This window comes from Mauremys mutica, unplaced genomic scaffold, assembly GCF_020497125.1.
Source record: "Mauremys mutica isolate MM-2020 ecotype Southern unplaced genomic scaffold, ASM2049712v1 Super-Scaffold_100267, whole genome shotgun sequence".
Taxonomy (NCBI): domain Eukaryota; kingdom Metazoa; phylum Chordata; order Testudines; family Geoemydidae; genus Mauremys; species Mauremys mutica.
In genome coordinates, this window is record NW_025423298.1 from 314,600 (window position 1) to 323,948 (window position 9,349).

At 60.0% G+C, this 9,349-nt stretch overlaps 2 non-coding genes across 2 annotated transcripts; both read right to left on the reverse strand.

Annotated features, from left to right (window-relative positions):
* Window positions 1-477: 477 nt before the first annotated feature.
* On the reverse strand, window positions 478-550 carry TRNAR-UCG. The gene has a single exon. It is a non-coding gene; the product is annotated as a tRNA-Arg (tRNA).
* A 6,943-nt stretch (window positions 551-7,493) lies between these two features.
* Window positions 7,494-7,567, reverse strand: TRNAI-AAU. The gene has a single exon. It is a non-coding gene; the product is annotated as a tRNA-Ile (tRNA).
* Between the last annotated feature and the right edge of the window lie 1,782 nt (window positions 7,568-9,349).

The following is a 9,349-nucleotide window of genomic DNA, read 5'->3' on the forward strand; positions in this document are numbered from 1 at the left end:
CCACCCACAGCCAGCTGCTGCTGCTTTGTGGCCAACATCAGAAGCTGGTAGGAAAGCAGGGCCAGCCCCCCTGGTGGGGCCTCTTACCATTCCCACTCCAGGTGCTCACTTTGGCAGTGGGACAGGAGATTTTACCCCAAAAGGCTTTTCCCCAGCTGGCGAGAAGCAGAGAAACACCCAGGCTCCCAAGGTGCTATGTAGCAAGTACCCTCCAGCACAGGGACAGGTGCACACTTGGAAGAGGGAAACTGCTCCACACGCTAGCCCGGGCAGCCGCCCATTGTCTTTGGCAAGTCAGGAATGGCAAAGGTGAGACTGGAAGCACCTGGGGCTCATGCACCAGCCTTTGTGACACCCAACCCCCAACTCCTTCCCGGGGCTCTAGCTGAAGCCAGAGCATTGGCCTGAGCAGCCAAGAAGAGGTTCCAACCCTGAAGGGAGCAGGACGTTCAGCACAAAGGTAAAACTGCACAAGCACAACCACAAAGGGACTCGAACCCTCAATCACCTGATCCGAAGTCAGACGCCTTATCCGTTAGGCCATGTGGTCACAGGAACAAAACCTCTCGAAGCCCTTCTTTGGAAAAGGCAGACACTGTGTTTCTCTGGTCCTCTACTGAGTGGGGCCGAGACTCTCTGGGCACAAGAAGTCGAGTTCCCAGCGAGATGTGAGACAATTCTCTGGAGCCAGGTACAGGACTTTGGCAGGGAGGCTCAGGCATGAGGGATTGGGGTGCAGCGGACAGACCAGCTGTCTAGGTGCTTAGATTTGGTCTCACTGAGGAGAAGGAGGAATCCTGCTGACAGGCAGTGGCTGTGGAGAAAAAGTGGGATGTCCAGGCTGCTCCAGTCTCCTTCTTCCAGCTCCTCATCTGGCTGAACTGCTCCACCGGCCTGGACAAGTCCTCTGCATGCTCAGCAAATAGCCCGAGAGCCATTTCTGCCCAAACCTGTGCTGGGGGGTGAGCGTCTGTCTTCCCTGTCCCATCCGCGCTAGAGCAGACCACTAGATTGAGAGAGACAGTCAACAACTATTAAGGCTAAGATTATATAAAGGGGGGTCACAGAATTTGTGACTGTCAGAGATCTCAGTGACATTTTCCACCTCAGCCCTGGGGCAGCAAGACTGGAGCTGTCGGCCGTTGGGGGCCTCACAGCTATCAGCCACCAGTGGCGGAAGGGGCTCCCACAGACCCATGCCACCACGGATGGATCCCACAGCTCCCAGCTGCTGTGAGTGGATCCCAGAGCTCCCAGCCACCACATGGGACAGGGGGACCCTGGAGCTCCCAGTGGGGTGACCAGGTTATAAAGTCAGGTCAGTGGTGCTGCGGGGCTCAGGCAGGCTGGTCCCTACGTGTCCTAGGGCACCGCACTGTGCCCTGGAAGTGGCCGGTAGGTCCCCCCTGCTGCACCACTGACCAGGAGCTGCCCGAGGTAAGTCTGCACCCCAACCCCCTGCCCGAGCCCTGAACCCCCCCTAACCCAGAGCCCCCTCTTGCACCCCAGAGCCCTCACCCCTCTGCACTTCAACCTCCTGCCCCAGCCCAGAGCTTCCTCCCACACCTGGAACCCCTCATCCCTGTCCTCACCCCAGAGCCATCACCACATCCTGGACCCCAACCCCCTGTCTCAACTCACAGCCCCCTCCTGCACTCTGAATCCCTCGGCCCCACCCTGCAGCCTGGAGCCCCCTCCTCCACCCCAAACCCCTCATCTCCCCACAGCTCCCACAGGCAGACCCTGGAGCTCCCAGCAGCCATGGGTGGCCGGGGAGCCCCCACAGCCCCACCCCACTGCCTATGGACCCTGCAGCTCCTACGAGTGGACCCCAGAGCTCCCAGCCGCTGCGGATGGACCCAGGATTTCCCAACAGGCCTTGATGGCGGGAGGACCCTGCAGCCCCACGTCATTGTTCATAGACCCCACAGCGCCGAAGCCCCGGGAGCTCCCGGCCGCCCCAGGCAGGAGAGGAGCCCCCAGCGCTCAGACACCGCAGGCAGAGCCCGGAGCTCCCAGTCACCGGGGGGGGGGGGTGAGGAGAAGCCGCAGCCCCCGGCCATTGCAGGTGGCCCTGCAGCTCCCAGCCGCCGCGGGCGGGCGGACGCCAGAGCCCCCCGCTGCCATCGGGACCCCGCGGCCCCCGGCCGCCACGGGCAGGACCCGTCACCCCGCGACTGGCAGGAAACAGCCGCGCGCGGAAGCCCCTCGCGCCCTGTGACCCCCCCCCCGGTGCTGCGGCTTCTCGCCAGGCGGGAGGCGGCGCCGCTGCTGCGGTCTCGGTTCCTCCGCCCGGCAGCGGGACCCGGCCCTGCGAGGCCTCGCGCCGCTTCCCGCGGGCGGCGCTGAGCTCTGAGCGCACAAGGCCCTGGCGGCTCCGCCCCGCATCGCTGTCAGACAACGTCACCAATGGGAGATGAGCCTGTCAGAAACGTCAGTTGGGGAGGGCCCAATGGGAGACCAGCTTTCAGAGACCGCCCCGCACGAGGGCCAATGGGAGACCAGCTTTCAGAGACCCGCCCCACACAAGGGCCAATGGGAGATCAGCTGTCAGAAAACACTAGGCAGGCCAGCACCAGCCAACCAGGAACCGCCCCTCATCTCAAGCACCCAGACAGCCCCCCCACCCCCACCCGTCCTATGCCCCACAGCAGCAGCCAGCACCGGGTGGCTCCTGTCGTGCCCCACTCCCAGCAACCTCCAAAGCAGAGTCTCAATTCCCCTCCCCCACTGCTGCTCTTCCTTAGGTAACGAGAACCCCACCGAGACACCCAAAAAGGGGGACACACTTTCTGCTTTCCACAACCACCAACCCCCCCACGCTCCCTGACGCGCAGCCCCTTCCCCATGTCTGGCCACACGCTCCCAGCTCAGGGTGACCACACACTCCCCGTCGGGGCAGGCTCTGCTCAGCCCGGCTCCCCACAGCCTGCACTAAACATGTGGGGCCCAACCCCAAAACTTACTCGTATTTTACCCCAATGGCCCCAAACTGCCGCTTTTAATATATGCAAATAAGGTGCTGCCACGCTCAGGCCACGCCACAGCTCTCCAGTGGAGCCACACAGCAGAGAACCAGGTGATATTTAAATTAGCCAGGACGTCGCTCAGTCATTGCCCTCTGCTCCCAGCAGGTGGCGCCGGAGAGCTCCGAGCTCGCTCCCTTCCCTTTCTCGCGTCACGCACCAACCGGGGAGCAGGAGTGCGGGGCTGCTCCAGGGTGACCAGATGTCCCATGTTTAAAGGGACAGGCCGGTCTGGGAGGACTTTTTCTTATATAGGAGCCTATTACCCCCCACCCCTGTCCCGTTTTCCAGTTTCTTCAATGTCACCCTATGGGGCAGCTCTGCGGGGACGGACTTGCACACTTGGGAGCCATCAGCCGGATCCGCGTGCCTGGGAAGCTGCGTCCCGCCAGAGGCGCTTGAGAAGCCAAAGGGGCCGTGGGTGAGTTTGTGATGAGGTGAGTGTGAAGTGTGGAAGGGGGAGGGTGGCAAGAGGAGGTTTTGAGAGGAAGAAAGGTGCTGCTGAGCTGGTAGGGGAGGGCAAGGTCCCAGGCGGGTGTTGTGTGAGGAGCTGTGTAGGCCCAAAAAGGCGTCCTGCTGGGCAAGGGCAGGTGAGGAGGGCCAGGGCTTTTCCCAGGGCTGTTGCTGCGGCCAAAGCCTTTGGGAAGCAGAAGAGGGCCAGGGGTGTTGATGCCTTCTGGGGCCCATGCGACGGTGTAGGTGTATGCTGACCATAGCTGGTCTGTGGGAGCTGGGGTCACTCCCTGTGCCCCTTTCCTTGTTAGTATAGTGGTGAGTATCCCCACCTGTCACGTGGGAGACTGGGGTTCGATTCCCCAACGGGGAGGCTGACCCCTTTTGAAAGGGGGACAAAGAAATCCCTGGCCTGCCCACCACATGCCTTGCGTTCTCCTTCGACGGCCACTTCCCTTTGCACCCCGCACTGATGACTTTCACCTCCAGAGAGACAATTACCTCGCAAGGACACACTGGCCCTAGCCAAAGCCTCTCCCTGGCCTTCCGCCCCCGGGCCCAGCTTCGGAGCCTGCACGTGGGGGCACGTTTCAGAGCGGCAAAGGGAAATAGGCTGGCCAGGGGCATGAGGACAATGGCCCAGACAAACGGGGAGGGACTTGGTCCAGGGGTGGAGGAAGACAGAAAAAGGGACAGGCATGGGATTGGCTTCCTGCCTTTTTTCCTTTGCTCAGCATTTGACCTGTGACTGTAATGGGGAGACTTGAGAAATACCTGTGGCCGCCGGCGAGGTAGGTGGCCGCCCCGAGAGCGCAGAGCTGAGCCTTTTGCACTGGGCTGCTGCCTGCACCCCCAGCGCCTGGCCGTGATCGTATAGTGGTTAGTACTCTGCGCCGTGGCCGCAGCAACCTTGCTTCAAATCCGGGTCACGGCATTGATTTTTGGTGGGGAGGGGCTATCCTGCAGCACGCCTCGTGGATCAGTCTGATGGCGTCCGTTTGCAAAGAGAGCCATCAGCTGGTCCTTAGTTTCTGCTTGGTAAAGGCAAGTCAGCAGGGTCCATCGGTCACAAAAAGAGTCCCAGGACTTCTTGCTGGGCGCCAGGGTCCAAAAGCAGCGCATTCCCTCCTGGAAAGGGCTGTGTTTCGAATGTCCATCCAGTGCACGTTGAAGGGAAGGATCCGCGTGCCTGGGAAGCTGCGTCCCTCCAGAGGCGCTTGAGAAGCCAAAGGGGCCGTGGGTGAGTTTGTGATGAGGTGAGTGTGAAGTGTGGAAGGGGGAGGGTGGCAAGAGGAGGTTTTGAGAGGAAAAAAGGTGCTGCTGAGCTGGTAGGGGAGGGCAAGGTCCCAGGCGGGTGTTGTGTGAGGAGCTGTGTAGGCCCGGAAAGGCGTCCTGCTGGGCAAGGGCAGGTGAGGAGGGCCAGGGCTGTTGCTGCGGCCAAAGCCTTTGGGAAGCAGAAGAGGGCCAGGGGTGTTGTTGCCTGCTGGGGCCCATGCGACGGTGTAGGTGTACGCTGACCATAGCTGATCTGTGGGAGCTGGGGCTTCTCCCTGTGCCCCTTTCCTCGTTAGTATAGTGGTGAGTATCCCTGCCTGTTACGTGGGAGACTGGGGTTTGATTCCCTGATGGGGAGGGTGACCCCTTTTGAAGGGGGGACAAAGAAATCCCTGGCCTACCCACCACATGCCTTACATTCTCCGTCAACGGCCACTTCCCTTCACACCCCGCACTGATGACTTTCACCTCCAGAGAGACAATTACCTCGCAAAGACACGCTCGCCCTAGCCAAAGCCTCCCCCGGGCCCAGCTTTGGGGCCTGCACGTGTGGCACGTTTCAGAGCGGCAAAGGGAAATAGGCGGGCCATGAGGACAATGGCCCAGACAAACGGGGAGGGACTTGGTCCAGGGGTGGAGGAAGACAGAAAAAGGGACAGGCATGGGATTGGCTTCCTGTCTTTTTTCCTTTGCTCAGCATTTGACCTGTGACTGTAATGGGGAGACTTGAGAAAGACCTGTGGCCGCCGGCGAGGTAGGTGGCCGCCCCGAGAGCACAGAGCTGAGCATTTTCCAGTGTGCTGCTTCCGGTATCCCCAGCGCCTGGCCGTGATCGTATAGTGGTTAGTACTCTGCGCCGTGGCCGTAGCAACCTCGGTTTGAATCCGGGTCACGGCATTGCTTTTTGGTGGGGAGGGGCTATCCTGCAGCACGCCTCGTGGTTTTTCCATCCTGGTGTTACAGAGATAGTGTACTTACTTTCTTTCTTTTAATAAAATCCTTTTCTTTTTAGAACCTGATTGATTTCTTCCCTTGTTTGGATTTTCAGGGGAAGTGGAGGGGGAAAAGTGAATCCCTCTTTGTTTGATTCAAGGAGTTTGAATCAAGGTATCTTTCCCAACAACTAGGAGAGGGGGAAGAAGGTGGGGGAATGGTTTATTTCCCTTAGGGTTAAGAGTCAAGGAGTTTGGATCTGTGTTCCCCAGGGAAGGTTTGGGGGAACAGGGCGTGTGCTAGACACTGGAACTTCTAGAGGGTGGCAGCTTTACCAGATCTAAACTAGGATTTAAGTTGAGAGGGGCCCATGCAGGTCCCCATCTTGTGGATGCTAAAGTTCGAAGTGGGGAATAAACATATGACGGGGCGATGCCCGCATTCTCCGAGCCTGTCGACTAAGGGCGTGGTGGACGGGAGAGTCGGCCATCTGACTTTTGGCCTTGCTGCCCGTAGCGGTCAAGGCCGAAAAATCAAAAGCCATCCTCCCCAGGCCCACAGCCACCCAGGGGCTCCTCTGCACCATCTTGCCTCCACGAGTGCCGCACTCTGACCAGCTGAACCAGGCAAGCCACGGGAAACTTCTCAAGGTCTTCCCCTGGTGTGGGCTTGGATGCGAAAAGCACCTGGCCGTTCATCAGCTGTTGCAAGAAGTGTGCAGAGTAGGAGTAGCGATGGGGCTGTAGCTTTCCACAGCATCTCAATTTGGGCAGCTTTCCATTCCCCTTTTCTGTGTAATATCCCTCCCATGGGTTTCACTTGCGGAGCTGTACGACTCTGGCAGGGTGGCCATTTAGAAATCTTTTCCTTGCTTTTCTTTTTCGCCTGGCCCCAGCGTTAGGACCGTTTGGGTGTTTCAGTGTGTGTGTTTTCCCATTTGGAGGCATTTGGAAGTTTGGAAGGGGAGCCGAAAGAGGAGTCTTTTTCACAAGCAAGTTGGCTTTCTGCACAGGTAGGGCCCTTGGCCGTAAAGCTTAGCTCCGTCAGTGCGTCTGCATGGGGTTCCTCCAGTGCCTCAAGAGCCCGTGCTAAACTCTCGGTGTGGGCGTTTGGCTTGCGCCAGTCAGAGTGCCGTGCCTGCGTCTTCCCAGGGCCGGCTCCCGTGAGGCGCGCATAACTTGGGAGGAAAGGGGTAGAAGAGGAAGCAAGTGAAGCTGACTTCGAGTGGTGGTGCCCCTGGGCGGAGTGGTCCTCCTGCTCCTTCCTGTCGGAGGGGTGGGCTTGGGGGGTCTGGCTGTGGGCGGTGGGAGGATGGTGTCCAGGGAAGTCCCAAAGGTCACCCTGCGCCGGCAGAGTGTGAAGCCTCTCCCCTAGGTTGGGGTGCCGAGGATTAAGCCTTCCTCTGCGGCTTGGGCTGGGGAGCGTGATCCGGCGTCGGGTCCATTTGGGTGGAGCTGGCGGCCGGCAAGAATTCGGGCCATCAGGTCAACCCTCTGTGGACAATGGGGGCGAGCCGGCAGGCCTGCGATTTTGGCTTTGCGGGCGGGCAGCTCAAGCCTGGCCTCCTATGAGCCTGGAAGGCAGCCGGCCGGGCTCACCCGTCTCCTCCCCGGGCCCAAGTTCCTTTCAGGCAGCAGGTGGAGCGAGGAGCCCAGGGAGGGGAGCCCAAGGAGGTGTCAGGAGCTTGGTCCTACCCAGCGCCTGCGCCCAGCAGGGCTCTTGCCCGCTCCCAGCCCACCTGGTTTTGGCCTCTGCCACCCCTAGCAGTCAGCCAAAAGAGCAGAAGCCACCCTCTCCCTCCCGGAGTGGCCAACATGGGGCTTGAACCCATGACGCTGGCGTTATTAGCACCACCCTCTAACCAACTGAGCTAGCCGGCCAACAGCAAAGTCTTCCTTGCCTGACCCTTTTGGAAGGAGTCACTGGCTGGCGCGGGGAACGATGTGGCCTCCGTTATCGAATGGATGGATCGAGACGCCACCTGTCAAGGTAGGGGAATTAGCTCAAGTGGTAGAGCGCTCGATTTGCATGCGAGAGGCAGCGGGATCAATGCCCGCATTCTCCAGCGGCAAGGCAGCCGCGGGACCTTCTCTTGCCCTTCTTTTAGAAGCCATGGACAGTCAGCCGGCTCAGCTCCTCCAGTGGCCTCCATCCCTCTTCCCGCTTGGCCTCCCAAAAAGCTAGCCCTTGCGGAGCACAAAGCTCTTCCTCCCCGGCCCTTCTCCCCCTTGCGCTGACTGGGAGGCTGGACACAGCTGGGGGAAGTTAGCTCAAATGGAAGAGCATGGGAGAAGTAGTCAGACCCATACACACATTCTCCAGCCTGCTTTGCTCTGCTGGGCTGGGCTCTAGTGGGGGACCTGCACCTTTCTTTCTGAGCTCTCACTGGAGCACAATCCCTTTCCTCCTCCCTCCCTGCTAGTCTACGCCAAGCTCATTGGCCGGGAGGGAGAGCCACTCAAATACAGAATTACTCACATCCCAGGGGTCCATGAAGGGAATGAGGAGATGGGCGGGGTGGCACGCGATACCAGCTCAGCTGAGACCGTGAGACCTCGCAGCCTCCCGATCTCAGGCAGCATGGCAGCCGTGGAGCAGAGCATAGCACGCAGACAGCTTGGAGACAGCCAAAGCGGGGAAGGGCTGCGTTGGTCTGGAAGAGGGAGTCGGTGGCTGTCTATCCTGGCGGAGGCAGGGTCGTTTTGCTGTATGCTGGGCCAGGGGCCAGGGAGTCTCCTAGAGTTGCTGAGCTGGGTCTGCTCCGGGCTTTGCTTGGGTTAGAGGAAAGTGGTGATGATAGGAACAGCCCTCCTGGGTGAGACCGATGGTCCATCTAGGCCACTATCCCGTCTTCTGACAGTCACCGATGCCAGGCGCTTCAGAGGCAATGGCCAGAGCAGGCAATCGTCAAGTGATCTATCCCTGCGTTGTCTTCTGAAGTTTGGTGCTTGTTTCAGGGGCTAACTCTCAGCCCAGACACACTCCAGGGAGGGAGCGTTGGTGTTTGTGCCGAGGAGCGTGGCTGGGACTCGGACCCCCTTCCCCAGCTCTGGGTAGCACGCCCCCCTCCCCCGCATTTCAGGCTGTGTTCTGCTTAAGGCCACAGAGCCCTTGCCTTTTTTTGCCCGGTGCCTGAGAGTCAGGCCAGCTGCAGGGAATTAGCTCAAGCGGCAGAGCGTTCGCTTTGCATGCGAGAGGTAGTGGGGGGTGATGCCCGCATTCTCCGAGCCTGTCGACTAAGGGCTCCTGATGAGCGTGGTGGACGGGAGAGTCGGCCATCTGACTTTTGGCCTTGCTGCCCGTAGCGGTCAGGCCGAAAAATCAAAAGCCATCCTCCCCAGGCCCACAGCCACCCAGGGGCTCCTCTGCACCATCTTGCATGAGCCGGTGGAAGTGGAGCCTGGAACTGAGCTGATGCGCTGAGGGTTATTTGCACTGTGCGCTTCACATGGAGGTGAAAACACGGGGCACAGATCTTTGAGCACAACCCTCATCCTGAGGAATGGTGGCGGGGGGGGGGCTGCATAAAGAGAGACCGTCTCTCCCTGGCGGGGCTGCAGTGGCTCTTCACAGGGACAGTCCCACGGCCAATTGGTACCACAGTTTTGCCGGCCTCCTTTTGTAGGTTGACCTGGCTCCTCTCTCTTTAGGGTGACTGGTGA